Below are 23,197 nucleotides of genomic sequence, written 5' to 3'. Positions count from 1 at the left end.
GAGGAAGAAGAGAGGTTGGTCTTGCTGTCTTGGGGTGGCAGAAGCAGAAGAGGTGGAAGGTGAGGCTGGAGAGATTTATTGGAAATTATTCATGTATAAGTGGACCCATGCAGTTCAAACCCATGTTGTTCAAGGTCAACTGTATTTACAAAAGTCAAATTGAAGCAGAAACTACTAAGGCTGTGCCCATGTAGAAAATTCTTCCATAATTGTTGAACTTCATATAAATACTTTCTACCTAACTAAATTAAATTTTTTTTTTTACTGGTCAGATATTAGTAAATAGGAATTAGAAAATAAGTAATCTATGTACTTTATTCTTAGGATAAAAAATAGTTTGGACCAGGTACATCAATGAATTAAATTTAACAAGAATGTTTGTGGCAATTATGATGGAGTGTAAATGTCTCTAGAATGCCACATGCTAGCTATTTTTCATTCCCTTTAATTTACACATGAAGGCTTAAAGAGCTGTGGGCAAACTGCTTCAAAGAAAAGAACATCACTGCTGAAACAAAGCTAATGCAAAATTATTTGAAAACTAAAGAGTATTTTTAAAACACAATAATGGAAGAATGCAGAGCTTTTATGTAACAAAATATAAGCCTTCACGGAAAGGATTTTTCCTTCTTTATTGCTCATATCAAGCACACCCCATTCATTTTTTTTTCGGTCCTCAGTTTTTTAAGGCTGCATGGATGAGTTGGTCATGTGAGGATTTGGATGGAAAGAAATTAAAAACAATTTTATGTTAACATAAACAGGCTGAATTTAGTTTAACACTTCTCGTATTTCCATTTATTTTAGTTAATGACATGCATGGAAACACATACAAATGGTATCTTTAACAATCTTTAGATGAATAAAATAAGGAAAAAAGGAGAGTTTATGCTACTATAAATTATAGTTGGAAATCTGATGATTGAGATTTTCCATATGTGGTAGGGAAGCCAGCACAAAGAGTTCATCCTTTAGTTCATCCTTTTGATTGTCTTCGTAATCAATACCGATTTCTGTGGTTTCATTGATCTGGCCACAGTCCACATTGAATCTCAGCTTGGAAAGACCCAACACTTTATCTCTGTCTCTAGCTGACTGCCTTGAACCAAGGAGATGCTCTCTAATTGTTATGAGAGAAAAAAGTGAAAAAAGGCCTTAATACCCAGTATTTTCCAGAAGAAAATATGGCCAAATAGCACTTTACAGTCCAATGCCATTTGGACTAAGTATTCTTTTTACTTCTTTAGAAAAAATGCAATAAAGCACAAAACAATATAACAATACTTCAGCACTCCTCTGTCTCACAGTCTGTGGATGCTCAGCAAATATCAAACTAAAACTAGGAACATTATGTGTTTATAAGTTTAATTCAACTTTTTAATGTACTGTTTATGATAAAATGTGTAGCGCAGGAGTTATTAATCGGGGCTCATTGACCCCAGGAATACATGGGGGAATGGGAGTTTTTTGGTGTCTGTGAAAATTCTAACACTATACACACATTTTTGAGTGCATTTTTCTCAGATGATATTAGTTCATAATGAGCAAACAGGTCCTATTTGTTTGGAACTGTTCTAAGGGTTTTTACTCATTTGATCATCATGGCAAACTAGAATGTAAATATTCACAGTATCCTTGTATTACAGTAAAAAAAAAAAAAAAAGAGATGTATTATACAAATATTGTATGTAACTTACCTAGGGCATCACAACCACTAAGGGGTCAAGCCAGCATTTTTTTCTTTTTGTTTTTTCCAGATGGAGTCTTGCTCTGTCACCCAGGCTGGAGTGCAATGGCACGATCTCGGCTCACTGCAACCTCTGTCTCCCAGATTCAAGTGATTCTTCTGCCTCAGCCTCCCGAGTAGCTGGGATTACAGGCGCCTGCCACGACACCGAATTTTTTTTTTTTTTTTTTTTTTTTTTTTTTAAGTAGAGACGGGGTTTCACCATGTTGGCCAGGCTGGTCTCGAACTCCTGACCTCGTGATCCACCCATGTTGGCCTCCCAAAGTGCTAGGATTACAGGGGTGAGCCTCCATGCCCGGCCTTGTACTCTTAATCGGCACAAACACTGTGCTGTCTTTAGATAGGAAATAGGTTTTAGAACTTTTTTTCTCAAATTTTAGAGGAGTTTGTGACCAAAAGACAATAAATATCTACTGGAGTCAAGTAGCCCACAGAAATGTAGTTTTCATTAGATATGCTATTGCTTAAAGCGATACATCTTCCACATCTCAGAAAAATCCAGTGAAGTCACCTGTGGTCACGTTATCAAGCAAAAGAGGCTTGCTGCCCCGTGCGCTAGAAGCCAATACTATGACGCTGGGTTTTTGAGAAAAGAAAACATTTTACTGCAAATTGACTCACAAGGAGACAGTAGTCCATCTGTCTCCCTGTGCTGGCCTTAAGGGAGTCATTTTATTAGAAAACATTTAGGAAGTGGATTCTGGGATTAGTAGGTGATTGGTGGAAGGAAAGAGAAGAGCTGGAAAGTCTTTGGGAATGCACGGTCATCCATTCATGCTACCTCATGGGTCCCACGTGCAACTTCAGGGAGTTATCATGAAAAGTATGGTGGAAATGTGAAGTCAGCAAGCTCATTCTGTGCAAACTCCAATCGGCCATACTGGTTCCAATGGATTTCAGCCAGTTTTGTTATCTTACAAACCTGGGAAAAGGGAGTTTCAGCATTTCAGCAAGTTGTTTTTCTGCCTTCCTGTAAGCTCAAGAATTTCTGTTAGTCATGTTTCTTTAACTGTTAGGGGCATAGTTTCAGTCACTTGGATGTTAGGTGTTTTTCAGGTTTGCTTTTTCATATAATCTGGCCATGCAGGGTGTCATATTGCATACAGCATACAAGAAAATGGATAAAAGATAAGAATCAAGATTCTGGCAAAGCAAGTAAATGAATTGATCAAAATCGAGGAGAAAGTTAGAATTTAAGTAGAGACTGTAGTGTTATGTAAAACACAGTAATTTAAGTTGAGCTTCAGGTTCCTGGTGGTCAAAGCAAAATGTGAAACAACATTATTTACATGATTTGCACTATTTGAAAACCTATCACTCTGTAAAGAGAACAATAAATTGTTTAGTTCAAAGTCAGTAGTACATCTCTTTCTATGATTATATGGTGAACACTTTTTAAAATAGGATATCTTTAGTAAATGTAATAGCAGTCTTATGGACTTAATTGCATTCTCCCCCAGTTCCAAATTCATATGTTGAAGTCCTAACCCCCAGTAACTCAGAATATGACTGTATTTAGAGATAGGGTCTTTAAAGTAGTAATTAAGGTAAATGAGGACATATGGGTGAGCCCTAATCCAATAGTACTGCTGTCCTTACAAAAAGAGGAAGTTAGGACACAGACCTGTGTGTGTGTGTGTGCGTGTGTGTGTATACAAAGGAGAAACCATGTGAAAACACAAGAAGGTGATGAATTGTAGGCCAAAGACAGACGCCTCTGGAGAAAGCAAGGATACTGACACCTCGACCAGGGACTTCTAACCTCCAGAACTTTGATGAAATAAATTTCTATTGTTTAGGCCACCCAGTCTGTGATATTTTGTTATGTTAGCCCTAGCGAACTCATATAAACAGCTTCCTTATAATACTGTACCATCATTTATGCTATGGCATCCTGATTTTACAATATCCATCATGATAGCTGAGGAAGCAGGGCAAGTTGATTGAGGACACCTCAGTGCAATTCTGAGGACCCCAAAACAATGTAATTCAAACACAGCACCTTCTCTCTCTGGGCAGCTTTATTCAGAGATGAGATATAGGCTCTTCAGAAGTATGGATGGGGTGTGTGTGTGTGTGTGTGTGTGTTTGGGCTGTTCATAAAAACCTTTGCTGCAGAGGGCACGTAAACTTGAAATAAACTATTCATGGTAAATATGGTAAAGCATGAAATAAACTGTTGTTTCTGTGTTGCTAATTAAGGATTAAAAACAGACTATTGTGCAAAAGACTTGACCTCTGATGATAGAGAAAAGGCCCTACCAAGAGTTGGGTCCTTCTAATTCTTGGTTATCCTGGTTCCACACCAAGAGAAATCTGGTTCAGGAGCACGAATTTTACTAAAGAGAATTATGGCTTAAATATGACAACTGAAAAAATGAATGGCATGATGTTAAAGCTGCATATCATAGGCTTGTACGGAGTATTTTCAAAGCGTACGTAGACAAAATCCCACTATAACCAAAGAAAATCTCATTAATATAGGCATATAAATGCAAATTTACAAAACAATTAAACTTAATGGTAATTAGCTGTACAAAATGATTGACTATGAAAGTCTCATCATAACTTATGAAAAATATAAAGAATTAAATATTTTGTACCTTTTTTGTAACATATGTCACCAGGATTATAATTATTTATTGAATTGGTTGTGTTCTCACTACTCAGTCACATCTTTGAGATCATGAACTCACTTAATTTCTTATTCTTTTTTTTTATCAGTGAGGCTTAAGTGTGTGTTGAATGATAAAGTAAACAAAACAAATGAATAAGTAATAAATGAAGACAAAAACATTTGAATTTGTATAGCAATTGGATTATCAAACTTTGCAAACATTATACCCTTTTAAAAATTTTTTTGTATTATACTTTAAGTTCTGGGATACATGTGCAGAACGTTCAGGGTTGTTACATAGATATACACTTGCCATGGTGGTTTGCTGCACCCATCAACCTGTAATCTACGTTAGGTATTTCTCCTAATGGTATCCTTCCCGTAGTCCCCCACCCCGACAGGCCCCAGTGTGTGATGTTCCCCTCCCTGTGTCCATGTGTTCTCATTGTTCAACTCCCGCTTATGAGTGAGAACATGTGGTGTTTGGTTTTCTGTTCTTGTGTTAGTTTGCAGAGAATGATGGTTTCCAGCTTCTTCCATGTCCCTGCAAAGGACATAAACTCATCCTTTTTTATGGCTGCATAGCATTCCATGGTGTATATGTGCCACATTTTCTTTATTCAGTCTATCATTGATGGGTGTTTGGGTTGGTTCCAAGTCTTTGCTATTGTGAACAATGCCGCAATAAACATACGTGTGCATGTGTCTTTATAGTAGAATGGTTTATAATCCTTTGGGTATATACCCAGTAATGGGATTGCTGGGTCAAATGGTATTTCTGGTTCTAGATCCTTGAGGAGTTGCCACACTGTCTTCCACAATGGTTGAACTAATTTACACTCCCACCAACCCTGTAAAAGCATTCCTATTTCTCCACATCCTCTTCAGCGTCTGTTGTTTCCTGACTTTTTAATGATCGCCATTCTTTTGTTTTTGTTGTTGTTGAGATGGAGTCTCGCACTGTTGCCCAGGCTGGCGTGCAGTGGCATGATTTTGGCTCACTGCAAGCTCCACCTCCCAGGTTTACGCCATTCTCCTGCCTCAGCCACCCAAGTAGCTGGGACTACAGGCACCCACCACCATTCCCGGCTAATTTTTTTGTAATTTTGGCAGAGACAGGGTTTCATCGTGTTAGCCAGGATGGTCTTGATCTCCTGACCTCCTGATCCGCCCGCCTCGGCCTCTCAAAGTGCTGGGATTACAGGTGTGAGCCACCGCGCCTGGCCAGTGGTCACCATTCTAACTGGCATGAGATGGTATCTCATTGTGGTTTTGATTTGCATTTCTCTAATGACCAGTGATTATGAGCTTTTTTCCATATGTTTGTTGGCTGCATAGATGTCTTCTTTTGAGAAGTCTCTGTTGATATCCTTTGCCCACTTTTTGAGGGGGTTGTTTGTTTTTTCTTGTAAATTTGTTTAAGTTCTTTGTAAATTCTGGATGTTAGCCCTTTGTCAGATGGATAGATTGCAAAAATTTTCTCCCATTCTGTAGGCTGCCTGTTCACTCTGATGATAGTTTCTTTTGCCGTGCAGAAGCTTTTTGGTTTAATTGGATCCCATTTGTCAATTTTGGCTTTTGTTGCCATTGCTTTTGGTGTTTTAGTCATGAAGTCTTTGCCCATGCCTAGGTCTTGAATGGTATTGCCTAGGTTTACTTCTAGGGTTTTCATGGTTTTAGGTCTTACGTTTAAGTTTTTAACCCATGTTGAGTTAATTTTTGTAGAAGGTGTAAGGAAGGGGTTCATTTTCAGTTTTCTATATATGGCTAGCCATATACAGTTTTCCCAACATGATTTATTAAATAGTGAATCCTTTCCCCATTGCTTGTTTTTGTCAGGTTTGTCAAAAATCAGATGGTTGTAGATGTGTGGTGTTACTTCTGAGGCCTCTGTTCTGTTCCACTGGTCTATATATCTGTTTTGGTACCAGTACCATGCTGTTTTGGTTATTGTAGCTTTGTAGTATAGTTTGAAGTCAGTTGGCATGATGTCTCCAGCTTTGTTCTTTTTGCTTAGGATTGTCTTGGCTATGCAGGCTCTTTTTTGGTTCTGTATGAAATTTAAAGTACTTTAAAAATTCTGTGAAGAAAGTCAGTGGTAGCTTGATGGGGATAGCATTGAATCTATAAATTACTTTCGGCAGTATGACCATTTTCACAATATTGATTCTTCCTATCCATGAGCCTGGAATGTTTTTCCATTTGTTTGTATCCTCTCTTATGTCCTTAGCAGTGGTTTGTAGTTTTCCTTGAAGAGGTCCTTCACATCCCTTGTAAATTGTATTCCTAGGTATTGTATTCTCTTTGTAGCAATTGTGAATGGGAGTTCACTCATGATTTGGTTCTCCATTTGTCTATTATTGTTGTATAGGAATGTTTGTAATTTTTACACATTGATTTTGTATCTTGAGACTTTGCTGAAGTTGCTTATCAGCTTAAGGAGATTTTGGGCTGAGATGATGGAGTTTTCTCAATATACAATCATGTCATCTGCAAATAGAGACAATTTGATTTCCTCTCTTCCTATTTGAATACCTTTTCTTCTTTCTCTTGCCTGATTGCTCTGGCCAGAACTTTCAGTGCTATGTGGAATAGGAGTGGTGAGAGAGGGCATCCTTTTCTTGTCCCCATTTTGAAAGGGAATGCTTCCAGGTTTGCCCATTCAGTATGATATTGGCTGTGGGTTTGTCATAAATAGCTCTTATTATTTTGAGATACCTAGTTTATTGAGAGTTTTTAGCATGTTGAACTTTGTTAACGGCCTTTTCTGCATCTATTGAGAGAATCATGTCATTTTATCATTGGTTCTGTTTACATAATAGATAACATTTATTGCTTTGTGTATGTTGAACCATCCTTGCATTCCAGGGATGAAGCTGACTTGATTGTGGTGGATAAGCTTTTTGACTTGCTGATGGATTCCATTTGCCAGTATTTTATTGAGGATTTTTGCACCAATGTTCATCAGGGATATTGGCTTGACATTTTCTTTTTTTGTGTGTCTCTGCAAGGTTTTGGTATCTGGATGATCCTGGCCACATAAAATGACTTAGGGAGGAGTCCCTCTTTTTCTATTGTCTTGAATAGTTTCAGAAGGAATGGTACCAGCTCTTCTTTGTACCTCTGGTAGAATTTGGCTGTGTATCTGTCTGGTCCTGGACTTTTTTTGGTTGATAGGCTATTAATTACTGCCTCAATTTCAGAACTTGTTATTGGTCTATTCAGGGATTGGGCTTCTTCTTAATTTAGACTTGAGAGGGTGTATGTGTCCAGGAATTTATCCACTTGTTCTAGATTTTCTAGTTTATTTGTGTAGAGGTGTTTATAGTATTCTCTGATGGTAGTTTGTATTTCTGTGGGACCAGTGGTGATATCCACTTTGTCATCTTTTATTGCATCTATGATTCTTCTCTCTTCTTTTTTAGTCTGGTTAGTGTTCTATCTATTTTTATGATCTTTTCAAAAAACCAGCTCCTGGATTCATTGATTTTTTGAAGGGTTCTTCATGTCTCTCCTTCAGTTCTGCTCAGATCTTAGTTATCTCTTGTCTTCTGTTAGCTTTTGAATTTGTTTGCTCTTGCTTCTCTATTAGATATTAGGGTATCTATTTTACATCTTTCTTGCTTTCTCTTGTGGGCATTTAATGTTATAAATTTCCCTCTAAACACTGCTTTAGCTGTGTCCCGGAGATTCTGATATGTTATGTCTTTGTTCTCATTGGTTTCACAGAACTTATTTATTTCTCCCTTAATTTCATTTACGCAGTAGTCATTCAGGAGCAGATTGTTCAGTTTCCATGTAGTTGTGCAGTTTTGAGTGAGTTTCTTAATCCTGAGTTCTAATTTGATTGCACTGTGGTCTGAGAGGCTGTTTATGATTGCTGTTCTTTTGCATTTGTTTAGGAGTGTTTTATTTCCAATGATGTAGTCAATTTTAGAATAAGTGCAATGTAGTGCTGAGAAGAATGTATATGCTGCTGATTTGGGGTGGAGAGTTCTGTAGATGTCTATTAGTTCCACTTGGTCCAGAGGTGAGTTCAAGTCCTGAATATCCTTGTTAATTTTCTGTCTGGTCAATCTGTCTAATATTGACAGTGGAGTGTTAAAGTCTCCCACTATTATTATGTGGGAGTCTAAATCTCTTTGTAGGTCTCTAAGAATTTGCTTTATGAATCTGTGTTCTCCTGTATTGGGTGCATATATATTTAGGATAGTTAGCTCTTCTTGTTGCATTGATCCCTTTATCATTTTGTAATACCCTTTTTTGTCTCTTTTGATCTTTGTTGGTTTAAAGTCTGTTTTATCAGAGACCAGGATTGCAACCCCTGCTTTTTCTTTGTTTCCATTTGCTTGGTAAATATTTCTCCATCTCTTTATTTTGAGATGGGTCTTCTGAATACAGCACACCGATGGGTCTTGACTCTTGATCCAATTTTCCAGTCTGTGTCTTTTAATTGGGGCATTTAGGTTAACGTTGTTATGTGTGAGTTTGATCCTGTCATTATGATGCTAGTTGGTTAATTTGCCCATTAGTTGTTGCAGTTTCTTCACAATGTCAATGGTCTTTACAATTGGTTATGTTTTTGCAGTGGCTGGTACTGGTTGTTCCTTTCCATGCTTAGTGCTTCCTTCAGGAGCTCTTGTAAGGCAGGCCTGGTGGTGACAGAATCTCTCAGCATTTGCTTGTCTGTAAAGGATTTTATTTCTCCTTTGCTTATGAAGCTTAGTTTGGCGGATATGAAATTCTGGGTTGAAAATTCTTCTTTTTAAGAATGTTGAATATTGTCCCCCACTCTCTTCTGGCTTGTAGGGTTTCTGTAGAGAGATCCTCTGTTAGTCTGATGGGCTTCCCTTTTTGGGTAACCCAACCTTTCTTTTTGGCTGCTCTTAACATTTTTTTCTTCATTTCAACCTTGTTGAATCTGATGATTATGTGTCTTGGGTTTACTCTTCTCGAGGACTATCTTTGTGGTGTTCTCTGTATTTCCTGAATTTGAATATTGGCCTGTCTTGCTAGCTTGGGGAAGTTCCCCTGGATAATATCCTGATGGGTGTTTTCCAGCTTTGTTCCATTCTCCCCGTCACTTTCAGGTGTACCAATTGAATGTAGGTTTGGTTTTTTCACATAGTCCCATATTTCTTGGAGGCTTTGTTGTTTCTTTTTCATTCTTTTTCCTCTAATCTTGTCTTCACACTTTATTTCATTAAGTTGATCTTCAATCTCTGATATCATTTCTTCTGCTTGATGGATTTGGCTATTGATACTTGTGTATGCTTCATGAAGTTCTTGTGCTGTTTTTCAGCTCCATCAGGTCATGTGTGTTCTTCTCTAAACTGGTTATTCTAGTTAGCAGTTCCTCTAACCTTTTTTCAAGGTTCTTAGCTTTCTTGCATTGGGTTAGAACATGCTCCTTTAGCTCAGAGGAGCTTGTTATTACCCACCTTCTGAAGCCTAACTTCTGCCAATTTGTCAAAGTCATTCTCTGTCTAGTTTTGTTCCCTCACTGGTGAGGAGTTGTGATCCTTTGGAGGAGAAGAGGTGTTCTGGTTTTTGCAATTTTTAGCCTTTTTGTGCTGGTTTCTCCCCATTTTTGTGGATTTATCTACGAAGATTTATCAAAAACCAAAGTCTTTGATTTTGGTGGCCTTCGGTTGGGGTTTTGGTGTGGAAGTCCTTTTTGTTGATGTTGTTACTATTCCTTTCTGTTTGTTAGTTTTCCCTCTAACAATCAGGCCCCTCTGCTGCAGGTCTGTTGGAGTTTGCTTGAGGTCCACTGCCGACCCTGTTTGCCTTGCTATCACCATTGGAGGCTGCAGAACAGCAAAGATTGCTGCCTGTTCCTTCCTCTGGAAGCTTCATCCCAGGGGGCACCCATGAGATGCCAGCTGGAGCTCTCCTGTATTAAGTGTCTGTTGACCCGTCCTGGGAGGTGTGTCCCAGTCAGGAGGCACGGGAGTCAGGGATCCACTTGAGGAGGCAGTCTGTCTCTTAGCAGAGCTTAAGCACTGTGCTTGGAGATCCACTGCTCCCTACAGAGCTGGCAGGCAGCAATGTTTAAATCTGCTGAAGCTGCACCCATAGCTGCACCTTCCCCCAGGGGCTCTGTCCCAGGGGGTGATGGGAGTTTTATCTATAAGCCCCTAACTGGGGCTGCTACATTTCTTTCAGAGATGCTCTGCCCAGAGGGGAGGAATCTAGAGAAGCAGTCTGGCTACAGTGGTTTTGTCAAGCTGTGGTGGATTCCGCACACCTTCTTGGTGGCTCTGTTTATGCTGTGAGGGGAAAACCACCTACTCAAGCCTCAGTAATGGTGGACACCCCTCCCCTCACCAAGCTGGAGCATCCCAGGTCGACTTCAGACTGTTGTGCTGGTAGCGAGAATTTTAAGCCAGTGGATCTTAGCTTGCTGGGCTCCGTTGGGCTGGGATCCACTGAGCTAGACCACTTGGCTTCCTAGCTTCAGCCCCTTCTCCAGGGTAGTAAAGGGTTCTGTCTCTCTGGTGTTCTAGCAGCCACTGGGGTATGAAAAGAAACTCCTGCAGCTAGCTCAATGTCTGCCCAAATGGTCGTCTAGTTTTGTGCTTGAAACCCAGGGCCCTGGTGGCATAGGCACTGGAGGAAATCTCCTGGTCTGCAGGTTGTGAAGACGGTGGGAAAAGTATAGTATCTGGGCCGGCACAGTTCCCCATGGCTTCCCTCGGCTAGGGGAGGGAGTTCCCCAACCTCTTGCATTTCCCAGGTGAGGCGACATCCCACCCTGCTTCTGCTTGCCCTCCATGGGCTGCACCCACTGTCTAACCAGTCACATTGAGATGAACCAGGTGCCTCAGTTGGAAATGCAGAAATCACCCACCTTCTGCATTGATCTCGCTGGGAGCTGCAGACTGGAGCTATTCCTATTCAGCCATCTTGCCAGCTGCCAACATTATACCTTTTAATAATAATTAACAAATACATTTTTGTACACTAGTTCTTTTTCCATAAGGTGAAATTTGATAATACTAAATTTTTTTAACATTACATTTTGGAATATGAGTTAAAGATGAGAAAATGCTTCAGTGGGTGTTAAATGCAGGGTAAAAATGTGCATACATGATAACTGTTTATGTATAAAACACACTCACTCAAAGTGCTTTTTCCTATTCTCTCTAGACAACAATTATCAACACAGAAGACTTCTGAGATCAAATGTAGGCAGGAGGTTTTCCCCATCACCAAGTGAGCAATGAATTCTGTAGTGAACACCAACTCAGTATTCTCCAATTCAACTCCAACACTACCTGGAGATAGAGTCAGATCCCAGAGCTTGGGGACTCAGTTCCCCAAGTTCCCCCATGCCCACTCCTCCAGACACCTTTTGCATGTCCAGGCCATCCTGAACTTCTGATCAACTGGCTTCAAGTTGGGATTCCCAGAATCCTCTCTTTGGGTTTGATTAATTTGCTGGAGTGGCTCACAGAACTCATGAAAACAAATTTGCCATTTTATTATAAGGGATATTAAAAAGAAGACAGATGAAGAGATGCATAGGGCAAGGCATATACAAAGGAACATGGAGCTTTCATGTCCTCTCTGGGTGTAACACCCCCCAGGAACCTCCACATGTTCAGCTATCTGGAAGCTCTCCAACCCTGTTCTCTTGGGCCTTTTAATAGGGACTTTATTGGAGAGGCAGGATTGAAGCATGGACAACCATACTGAAATGTGATTGGACAGAAAGGATGTGATATAAACTCAGTAAGGCCTGTCTGTTCGGATTCTTCTTGTCCTCTGTGCAGCATTCTTTACTCCACGATAGGGAGCAGGACTCTTTCTGAAATGATTGTTTTTTGACTCATGATCAGATTAGAATCCTGCCATGGCCAGTTGAAAGGAGAGCAGGAGAAGTTCAGAGACAGACAGAGAGAGATTGATTCTGTTTACTATAACAAGGGCTTTGGGAATTATCAGCCAGGAACTGTAGACCAAACCCTGTATGTATATGTGTATATTTTATGCACACAGTAGCACATACACATATAGAAATAAAAGAAAGTAAGCTTAAATGTTAGCTATGGTTATGACCTGGGTGAAGAAATTCATTCTGGAATTCTTCCCAGTCAAGTTTATTGAAAAAAAATTAAATATATAAAATTTATCCTTTTAGTGTATAGTTCTATGAGTTTTGACAAAGGCAGGCCTTCCTCTAAGTTTTTGGTGGACATGTAATCACAACAGTCAAAATAAAAAACAGTCCATCACCTCAAAAAGTTTCTGCATGCTCCATTGTACTCCTTCCTCCCTGGTCACACACCCAACACACGCAGCCCCTGGAAAACACCAATTTTTCTTTCTTTATAAATTTTCGTATCCAAAATACCATATTCAAGAATCACACAGTATGTAATTTTTGAATCTGGCTTCTTTCATTTAGCATAATGCTTTTGACATACCTCTATGTTGTTACATGTATCAGTATGCATTTTTCCAGGTTTTGATAATAAGTATAAAGCTGCAATAAACATTTGCATGCAGGTTTTTCTGTGAACATATGTTTGTTTTCTTTAGTATAAATATTGAGTGGAAATACTGGTTTGCATGGTAAGTGTATATTTAATTAAAAAAGAAACTGTCAAACCTTTTCCAAAGTGATTGTAGCATATTGCATCCCAACTGGCAATATATGAGGGTTCCAGTTGTTTAGTCTTGTCAGCACATGGTATTGTCAAGTTTTTGTAGTCTTAGCCACAATAACGGGTATGTAATGCTATCTTATTTTGGTTTTAGTTTGTGTATCATTAATGACAACAGATGTTGAGCACTTTTTGATGTGCTTAATTGCCATTTAAATATCATCCTCAATTAAAATATCAATTTTTTCTCATTTAAAAATCAGATTGCTTGTTTTCTTATCATTAAGACCTTTTATATCATATCAGATATGTGTTCTTCAAATATTTTATTCCAATCTGTGGCTTGTCTTTTTATTTTAAGTTTTATTTGAAAGGTAGAGATTTTAAGTTTGAAGAAGTCCAGTTTTCCAATTTTTACTTTTCAAGATTATGCTTTTTGTGTCATATTTAAATTTCTTTTTGCCTAACCCAAGATGACAGAGATTTTCTTCTATATTTTCTTCTAGCAGTCCTTGTGACTTTATTAGGAGGAAGGGTATTTAAAGAGATAATTAAGGTTGAATGAGTCATAAAAGTAGGGCCCTAATTCTGTAAGACTGGTGTCCTTAAGAAAAAGAGACACCAGAAGTGCTCACACACACAGAAAAAGTAATGTGAGGCCACAGCTCGCTAAAAATGACTATTTACAAGCCAAGAAGAGAGGCATCAGGAAACACCAAACATGCTAGCCCCTTGAAGAGAGGCATCAGGAAACACCAAACATGCTAGCGCCTTGAAGAGAGGCATCAGGAAACACCAAACATGCTAGCCCCTTGATCTTGAACTTCTGTCCTCCAGAACTATGAGAAAATAAATTTCTGTTGCTTATGCCACCCAACATGTAGTATTTTGTTATGGCAGTCCAAGCTGACCACTATGAACAGTATAAGTCCTTCAACTTTGTTCTATCTTTTCAAAATTGTTTGAGCTATTCTGTTCCTTTGCTTTCCCACTCCTCCCACCCTACCAAATTAGAATTTGATGGCAAATTTCCACAAACAAATTTTGCTGACATTTTTGTTGTAATTATATTGACTCTACAGATCTATTAGGGTGGAATTGACATCTTAATATATTGAGTCTTCTGATCCATCAACCTAAAATATATTTTAATTTATTTAGGTCCTCTTTTATTTCCTTTATAAGTGTAGTTTTTAGTATATAAATCTTGAGTTGTACTTTATTAAACTTATATCTAAGTAGTTAATGTTTCTGATGTTATAAATAATACTCTATTTGTTTCAATAGTCTGTTTATTCCAGTTTCCCATTGTTCATTGTTAGCATGTAAAAATACAATGGATATTTGTATATGGAGTTTGTATTCAGTAAAATTGTTAAATTTATTTATTAGTTATACTAGCTTCTTTGTAGATTGTTGAGATTCTGTATGTAGGTAATCATGTCTTTCTTTCAAAACTATGTCTTTAATTTTTCTGTTTTTATTTATTACACTGAATAAGACCTCCAATAACATGTTAAATAGAAGTGATAAGAATGGACATTTTGCCTGTTCCTGATCACAGAGAAAAATACTAAGTCTGTCATTAAGAATGGCATTATATGAAGGCTTTTAGTAGATATCTTATGTCAGGTTGAGGAAATTTCCTTCTGTTTGTTTGCTTATTTTAACATTAATACATATTGAATTTCATAAAGGCTTTTGTTGAGATGCGTATATTGAAATCATCATATGATTTCTCTTCTTGTGATATGGTGAATTACATTGCTTAATTTTCAGTTGTTGAACCAAACCTGCCTTCCAAGTATAAAATCTATTTGGTCATGATGTATTAGCTTTTGCATATGATGCTAAATTTGATTTGCCAATATTTTCCTCAGGATTGTTCATCAGTGTTTATAAAAAATGTCAGTCTGTAGTTTTCTGTTGTCTTTTACTGGTTTTGGCATCAGTGTAATCTTGGTCTTGTAAAATGTCTTGGAATGCATTTCTTTCTCCTCTGTTCTCTGGAAATGATTTTTAAAAATTGGTATATGTTACTTGAATTCTTGATAACTAGTAAGCTATGTCCTAGTAAGCCCACTAGGAAATAGGCTGACATTTTAATTTAACAAAAATTATTCTTGGAAGTTTTGCAATTATGAATTCAAATTCTTTATTGTTATAGAATAAATTATCTATTCCTTTTGAACATGCTTTAGTAGTTTGTTTCTTAAAGTTGTTTAATTTTATATAAATTGTTGAATTCATAAACATATAATTTTTAGAGATTCCATTATTATTCTTATAGTGTTTGAGGAATTATCAATGAAATCTTCTCTTTTCTTTTTAATATTGGTTTTTTAGTCTTCTATTTTTTACCCTGAAGCATCTGATTAAAAGTTTATCATTTTTATTGTTATTTTCAGTCATCTTTAAAAATTTTTTTCTCTCAGAATTTTCTTATTTCTGCCTGCTTTGGGTTTAATTTATTCTTACATTCTTTGTTTCCTCAAGAGGATACTTAGATAATTTTTTTGAACTCTTCCTTCTTTAATAATTAAAATATTTAATGATATACATTGCTGTGTAAGCAGTTTTTTATTTGCCTGTAACAAATTTTGATACTTTGTGTTTTCATTTTCATTTAATGAAAAATGAATTTTTAATTTTCTTTTAACTTTTTTCTGGACTCATAGGTTATGTATGGTGTATAATTAACAAATATTTAAAGATTTTTCTGGACAACTTTCTCTAATTTATTTCTAGTTTAATCCATTGTGTCGAGAAATTGTATCATTTCAATTCTTTTAAGTGTGTTATGTTTTTTGCTAAAATTATTCCTAGGTATTTTTAAAAATTTTTATAGCTCTTGTACATGAAACTGCCATTTTTAAAATTTGTTTTAGATTGTTTTCTGTTGGCATTTGCAATTTTACTGATTTTTGTATGTTGATTTTGTATCCTGCAACTTTACCAAACGTGTGTGTCGATTCTAAGTTTTTTGTTGAGTCTTCAGGTTTTTCTAAATATCATATCATATTGTCTGTAAACAAGGATAATTTGACTTCTTCCTTTCCAATTTGCATACCCTTAATTTTTTCTCTTGCCTAATTGCTATCTCTAGGACTTCCATTGCTATACGGAATAAAAGTAGTGAAAGTAGGCATCCTTGTCTTGATTCAGATTTTGGTGGAAAGGCTTTCAATTTTTCCCCATTCAGTATGATATTAGCTATGGGTTTGTCATATATGGCCTTTATTGTTTTGAGTTGTATTACTTCTATTCCCAGTTTGTGGAACATTTTTATCATGAAGGGATATTGAATTGTATCAAATGCTTTATCAGCATCTATTGAAATGATTATATGGTTTTTGTCCTTGATTCTGTTGATGTGAGGTATTATGTTTAGTGATTTGCATAGGTTGAACCATTCTTGCGTCCCTGAGATGAATCCCACTTGATCACGGAGTAATTTTTTAATGTGTTGTTGGATTCATTTTGTTAGATTTTTTCTTTTTTTTTTGACAGAGTTTTGCTCTTCTTGCCCAGGCTGGAGTGTCACGGCACAATATCGGCTAACTGCAACCTCTGCCTCCTGGGTTCAAGCAATTCTCCTGCCTCAGCCTCCCAAGTAGCAGGGTTTCACCATGTTGGCCAGGCTGGTCTCGAACTCCTGACCTCAGGTGATCCACCTGTCTGGGCCATCCAAAGTGCTGGGATTACAGGCATGAGCCACTGCGCCCGGCCTGTTAGTATTTTTTGAGGATTTTTGTGTCTATGATTATCAGGGATATTGGTCTGTAGTTTTCTTTTTTGTGTGTGTGTCTTTATCTGGTTTTGGTATCAGAACAATGCTGGCCTGATAGAACGCATTTGGAAGAATTCCTTCCTCTTCAATTTTCTGAAGTAGTTTGAGAAGAATTGATATTAGTTCTTCTTTGAATGTTTGATAGACTTCAGTAGTAAAGCGATCAGGTCCTGGACTTTTATTTGATGAAAAACTTTTAATTACCGATTCAATCTTATTACTAGTAGCTCTTAGGTGGGGGTTTCTTCCCCTCTGAGGCAGTAGGAGACTCCTGAATATAGAATCCTTCACCCAGGATTATTTTCTGCTCCCCCTTCGGGGATATTTTTAAATTTTTATTCTTCCTTCTACTTTAATGCGTTTTCATTGTACCCTGCTGCCCTAAGTGATTTCAGGATTTTTTGTTGTTTTTGTTTTTCTATAGGGAAAAGGGTGTGGGTAGAACTTTGTTCCTTTCCTGAAGCTCTGGCTGCTTCTCTCCTTCAGAATCACAAAATAATGGGACTTTCTCTAGTCTCCTGCTTCATCCCTAATCTTCTCATAAGTACTGATTAGCTGTCTGTGGAAAAGAGCTGAAGAATGGGTACAAACTCTTCTTAAATCTGCAGTTTCCATGGATTCTAAACTTTTACACTACTGGCTTTTCTAAATTTGTTAAAAATTTTACATGCGTTATTTTTATTTACATCTGTGATGACTTGTGTTTTTTACTCCTGGGCACTGCTTTAAGTGAGCCAGTGCTTTTGTCCTATCTATTCTTGCAGACGTCTGTTTTCCTTGGATTTTGAGCTATGTGGTTGCTCTGAGTCCTCAGCTCTTTGATAGGGTCAAGAAAAGGTTTATACGGGCTGTGTCTATAAAAAAAAAAAATTAGAAAAGAATTTGTTCTTCTTATTTTAGGCAAAACCCAACTGTTTAGTGATTGATTGGTGTCTAGAAATTTATAAATCAAGCGTCATCTTATGTCAAATAAAATAGAAAGTTTTTTTTCACTTTTGGTATTTTTTAATATATAATCTGTCTTATCTCACTCTTTAGTCACATAGTAAATATGTTCTTGTTACTGATTTAAATTTTGAGCAACACAGAAAACATTCTTTGAAGCTACTCTTTCCATGTTTGGAAAGGAAAGAAATCAAATATTCATTAAACAAAAATTTTAAATTCATAATATTAATTCAAGAAATACTGTGTACTCTTAGCTAATTAGCAGAAAAGTACACATAGCTCTTTTTTTCCCATCAGAGGCATTAAGATATGTAGGTTTATTAATCGAAATATTTATTTGGAAAACAGAACTTGGATTTATTTTTTCAAATGTTAAGACAGAAAAGTTAAGCTGACCATGGATGATTTTGTTTCTTGACAGTCCCATCATTCATTATATAATGTTCTTCAGGCTTATTACCATCTACCTTAAATACCATTATTTTATTTCTTAAATATAATATTCAAGTATTCAGATAAAAATTACATTTTTACTTGATATTTCTGGGAACTTCATAGCTTCATACAGTTTTGGTGGGATTCATCTGCCATTGTTTCATGATACTTCAAGTTGCAATCAGCCATGCAGGAATTTCTTAATGATGAGAAATATGCATCTTCAGTTTATCTTTATTTTATATCTTTTCTGGGGGGATTCTGGAAAAAAAAATCTTTTTGTTGGACAGTGTAATGAAGCAATATCTTTAAAAAATATTCTTTAGATGACTTAGACTTTCTTATCAACCAGATAAATTAGCAAATCTTCAGTTGAATAGTGAAAATAAAGATGAGAGTAATATAAAATACTGATTTAAAGTTATTTTATTAATGCAGAAGATTTATTCAGATGCAAATACTATTACATATTTTAAGAACTTTTCATTTTAGACTATCACTTGGGAGGGGGGAACTTGAGATTTAAGAAAATCATTATTAGTTCACTACATTTGGCATTGTAACATTGTTCCATTCTACATAAATGTGGTTCATGGTCCCCTTTGTGGTTAATGACCAGTCATCAATCAATGGACTCCTGCACATTGGACTTGGCTATCTCTCAACAGTGCCACAGGTGATTAAAAACACACACACACACACACAAATGTGAGCCAGAAAATTAAAGAAGACTCAATTCCAGCAGGAAAGAATATTGAGTCACCTATGGAAATGAGAAATGTGGGTTAAATACAATATCTAATTAAGGAAACTGTTGGTTAAATGGATGTTCACATTTAGTAACTAATTAAAGTATAATAAACAAATTATGTTCTGCTTGAGTTGGTATCGTATCTGAATTTGCTAGTTCTCTGCTCTGGTTTGTCTGTTGACAAGCCGGCCTGGGGGAGCAGAATACTTTAGGCGGAGGGAGAAAAGAGATGTTTCTTTGGGTAACTGGGATGGAGTGGGAAGAATAAAAAAGAGAAGGTGGAAGCAGCACATGTGACCTTCTCAGATAATGGTCACTTGTCCTTGGTCCAGCACCCTAGATCTGTGTCTGAGATCAGAGAGACACAGGCCATATTAGAGGATCCATAGGTTGTCAGGTACACAGAAATGTGCTGGTAGGGCCGAGACTGCATTTCTAAACAATTGGTACATAACATTTATAGAATTGAATGTTCTCTCAGAAAGATCTGCTTGAGGAGTTGCCTCTCTCAAGGTTTTTTCCTCTGGCAAGGGTGTCAGTGCAGCTTGTCAGAGCAGAAAACGGGACTTCAGGAATAACTCACTTGAGACACTACTGGGAGTTCTAGAAACGACTCAGTGAAACTTTAGGGTAGTACAGACTAGAGGATCTCCATTATGCCAGTGAGGGTTATAGCAAGTGAAATTGGAGTTATTAGTGTGAATGAACCTCAGTGGGACAAGAAAGCCTACTTATCGACCGGACTTGATCTCAAATGTAATTTCCTCATATAAGCTTCTCAGAATTACCAGTATAAATGGAATCTCCTATGTACATTATCAGTGTCATTTTGTTTCTTGGTGCTTATAAAAGTTTGATTCATGTTTTAATTCTTAGGTTAATATTATTTTCTCCATCAGACTATAACCTCCAAGAGGGAGAGGACCACAGAAATGGAGCATAGTAGGTGCTCAATAATTTTTATATAAATACACGAGCAGATGGATGAATGAATGATATGTTTGCTAGAGCAGTCTCAAGTAAAATTCATTACTTCTTTACTAAATATTAATTGGTCTTTGAGGAAACTGCCAGCAACTTCTTTGGTCATTTCTTTGATAAATTTTATGTTGGTTTTTGGGCTCATGCTTATGATGGGGAGAAGCTTCAGCCAGATCCCACTGAGGAAATTATAGTTTTACTACAATATACGAAAGCAACTGTTAGAAACAGTGAACAAATTTAATCAATAGATTAATCTGAATAACTGATGCCAGATAGCTAGTTGGTTTGATCTTTATCTCTTATTGAACTGACTTAACAGCTTGTTTTCATGCTGTGTAACCGTCTCAATGACTATTGACACACAGTACTATCATTTATTGTTAGCAAATAATCTCCCCTAAGAACTGGAATTTGACTGCTGTATTACTCTGTGTACTTCTGATTAGAATTTCTGTTTTTCTAATGGTATGACTTAATGATTTTGCTCTTGTTGTATACCAAAATGTTATCAGTTTAAACGTGTATTGGACATATAATATTTCATTTCTAAATTTTAACATATATGCAATTTTAAAACATGCATATTTTAAAATGAACTTTAGTAATTCTGGATATCACAAAAATTTATAAGTGGGCAGCAATATGTTGTGAAGGATTAAATCTCTTCATTCTGATGGCTTTATAAAACTTGATGCAATTTTATAGACTACTAATGTCTATGAAATGATACTGGGTGGTAAAATTATTTATCTTGATATAACTTTTCTGTTTTTTTATGCTTCTTTTAAAAGAAGCTTTAGTACTAATACTTGAGAATAACTTTACTACCCTTATATAAGTTTTACTTCCCAAGAAGTTATAATAATAGAGTCATTTTGTTTATCATCTGATAATACTTTTGAATACTTTTTAGTGCTATTCATTTGTAAGCTTATGGTGTTTTAAATTAACATAGAATCATAAGTTTTGTATCATAAGTTAATATGAGGCAGTATTAGCAGGACTGCATATTATGCAAATTGACATGTTTCTGCCTCTAATGGAAGCAAGTGACCTAAATGAAGGCAGCCAGCTAAGTGTGGCAAACAGGAGAATGTTTGCTTTTCTAAGTAAAGTGCTATTACTTGGTTCCGGCAGGAAGGCAGGCTGCCAAGGCTTTCAGATTTTCTGATTCTTGTTTTTTTTTCCCCAACTATAAAAATTGCATAAGTTTTAAAAAATCCTCCTGCCTTAAAATCAGACAGATAAATGGAAAAATTCTGGCTCTTTCACTTAAATCATTTATCGCAAAGTCCATTACATTCTAAGAATTCAGTAAATGATAGGTATTATATTACAACTAGAAAAACTCTAAGTTGAATTGACCTCCAGTTTCTGCATTTCTTAAAACGAAATGTTTCAATAGCATACTCTGGCCTAACTGTGGGCGTACATGTGTGCATATGTATGTTAGAAAATAAGAAAGAAGTTACTGGAATTTCTGGGTAAATATAGGTAAAATATGTATGTTAGAAAATAAGAAAGATGTTACTAGAATTTCTGGTTAAATATAGGTAGAAATAGGGCAAAAACAGAAAGATCAATGACATAGAAGTATATTTTCTGCCAATTCTATAAACTTCATTTCTCAGAGATGAAGTGCTTCATTCCTATTTGTTTTCTTAGATATATATTATCCATTTATTACCCCATCAAAATTCATTTGTCATTTACCCATGTTTGGTTCTCTCAAGGGTCTTTCTAAGCGATTGAGACTAATCTGATGAGTTAAGGTTCTAATCGCATGTAATTGTTTAATGTCTTATCTCTTCCTGGTAGCTTTTGCATTTTAACGCAGGTCTTCAATACCTTAGCCCAGTGGGGTTTGTAATAAGATAAGAATGACCAGAACATGCAGGCCCTTGCAACTAAAGGATGCAGCAGTTAATATTTGTGGATAGGCTTAAGAATTCCAGCTACTGACAAGACCAGGCCAAAATATTTTTGGGAAGGAAGATGTTTCAATCTCCCTCAAATCTATGTTGGGGTAAGATTTAATAGTTGGAAAACTCTCTATTCTGGGTTGCATATATCAAAAGTAATTAATAATTTGACTTATTTGAAAATGGTTTTAACCAGTCATGTTGGAATTATATAAGCAGATCATTAGAAGGCAAAAAGGGGATGAATGGGAAAATCTATCTTTTTTAAGCTCCATTTATGCTGACAACCTGTGCTTTTCTAAACACATTAATATTATCTTACTTCATTAACTTTGAAAAGCGCATTTTGGTATCATTTTCAATGCCTATAGAGCCTCCCACCTTTTTTCAGAGTTCTTAGGAAATGCCACATATGTACTCACAAAGTAGTTTTGTGAGGCTTACACATTTCTGTTCTCCTCTGCTCCAGGTTTATTTCTGCTGCCAAGGTCTAAAACAGCTATGAAGTTGTGTCTTACTATTTCTTCCAGTGGCCTGCAATCCACTGGGAACCATTTCCTCTGTTGTCCAGCAAGCAGTTTAATTGAGTGCTTCAGTCACCCCCATGCCCCATCCTTGCCTCTCCTGTGCACCAGTATCTTTGACAGGCACAGCTAGCATTTTTGCCCATGAATTGAATTTTCTGAGATTCTACTGTTGCCATGCTTTCTGGAATCTTCGGACTTCTAATGCCAGGTCACGTTCTCAGCAAAGACATGTAGATCACCTCTCCTCTCTTGTCTGGTTTACTTTGTGGTCCAACTTTTTGTAGGGTTTTAGATGAAATAATTCTTTCGATATTAATTATAGACTCTTCTTGAGGCAGTACAAGTTGGGGAATAAACTCAACTAAGGGGTCATATCCTGTTTAGAAGAAACAATCATTTTAAGAGTAAAGAATTTGTTCTGACTACTCCTGGGTACCTGACTTCACTTCTTTTAGATAAGCCTCCCTCACTGGAGACTATATGTCATAAATGGTCCCCTGGATTCCACTTTGCTGACTGTCATATACAGCCACACTCCTGTAGGGAAACAACTTATAGTCCTATGGGGCTGATATACATCTTCAACTGTGACTTTTCTTGGGACCAGAATTGAGTCTCTGTACTTAGATTTTCCAATTTATACTTGTTTAAGCTTAGAGAATTTGTTTTGAGAATGTAGCCCTAAAAAGTGTAGGCTTTTTTTTTATTCCATTTATCAGGATCTACAGTAATACTTTCCCAACTTTCCCTGCAAATTTTCAGATAGATAAATTACCAGCAAAATAAAATTATCTGCCTAAAATCTGTGCAGCCTGAGACCATGCATAGAACTTTAACGGAGAGGTCAAAAGACCCAAAGGATAG

At 36.7% G+C, this 23,197-nt stretch overlaps 1 long non-coding RNA gene across 7 annotated transcripts; it reads right to left on the bottom strand.

The window, feature by feature from the left end:
- Nucleotides 1–2,381: 2,381 nt before the first annotated feature.
- Nucleotides 2,382–22,734, bottom strand: LOC129060047 (uncharacterized). 7 transcript variants are annotated; one of them, XR_008526387.2, is made up of 6 exons: nt 22,229–22,734; nt 18,241–18,410; nt 17,453–17,620; nt 12,606–12,673; nt 11,218–11,295; nt 2,382–2,669 (listed from the first exon to the last, which is right to left on the bottom strand). It is a non-coding gene; the product is annotated as an uncharacterized LOC129060047 (long non-coding RNA). The 7 variants fall into 7 exon arrangements; XR_008526389.2 differs by lacking the exon at nt 11,218–11,295 and having other exon boundaries at nt 22,229–22,732; XR_008526383.2 differs by lacking the exon at nt 17,453–17,620 and having other exon boundaries at nt 22,229–22,725.
- Nucleotides 22,735–23,197: the final 463 nt, after the last annotated feature.

The sequence above is a fragment of the Pongo abelii genome, chromosome 5 (genome assembly GCF_028885655.2).
Source record: "Pongo abelii isolate AG06213 chromosome 5, NHGRI_mPonAbe1-v2.0_pri, whole genome shotgun sequence".
Classification (NCBI taxonomy): Eukaryota; Metazoa; Chordata; class Mammalia; order Primates; family Hominidae; genus Pongo; species Pongo abelii.
The sequence above is the reverse complement of the archived record's forward strand: the minus strand, read 5'-3'. Positions and strand labels throughout refer to the sequence as shown.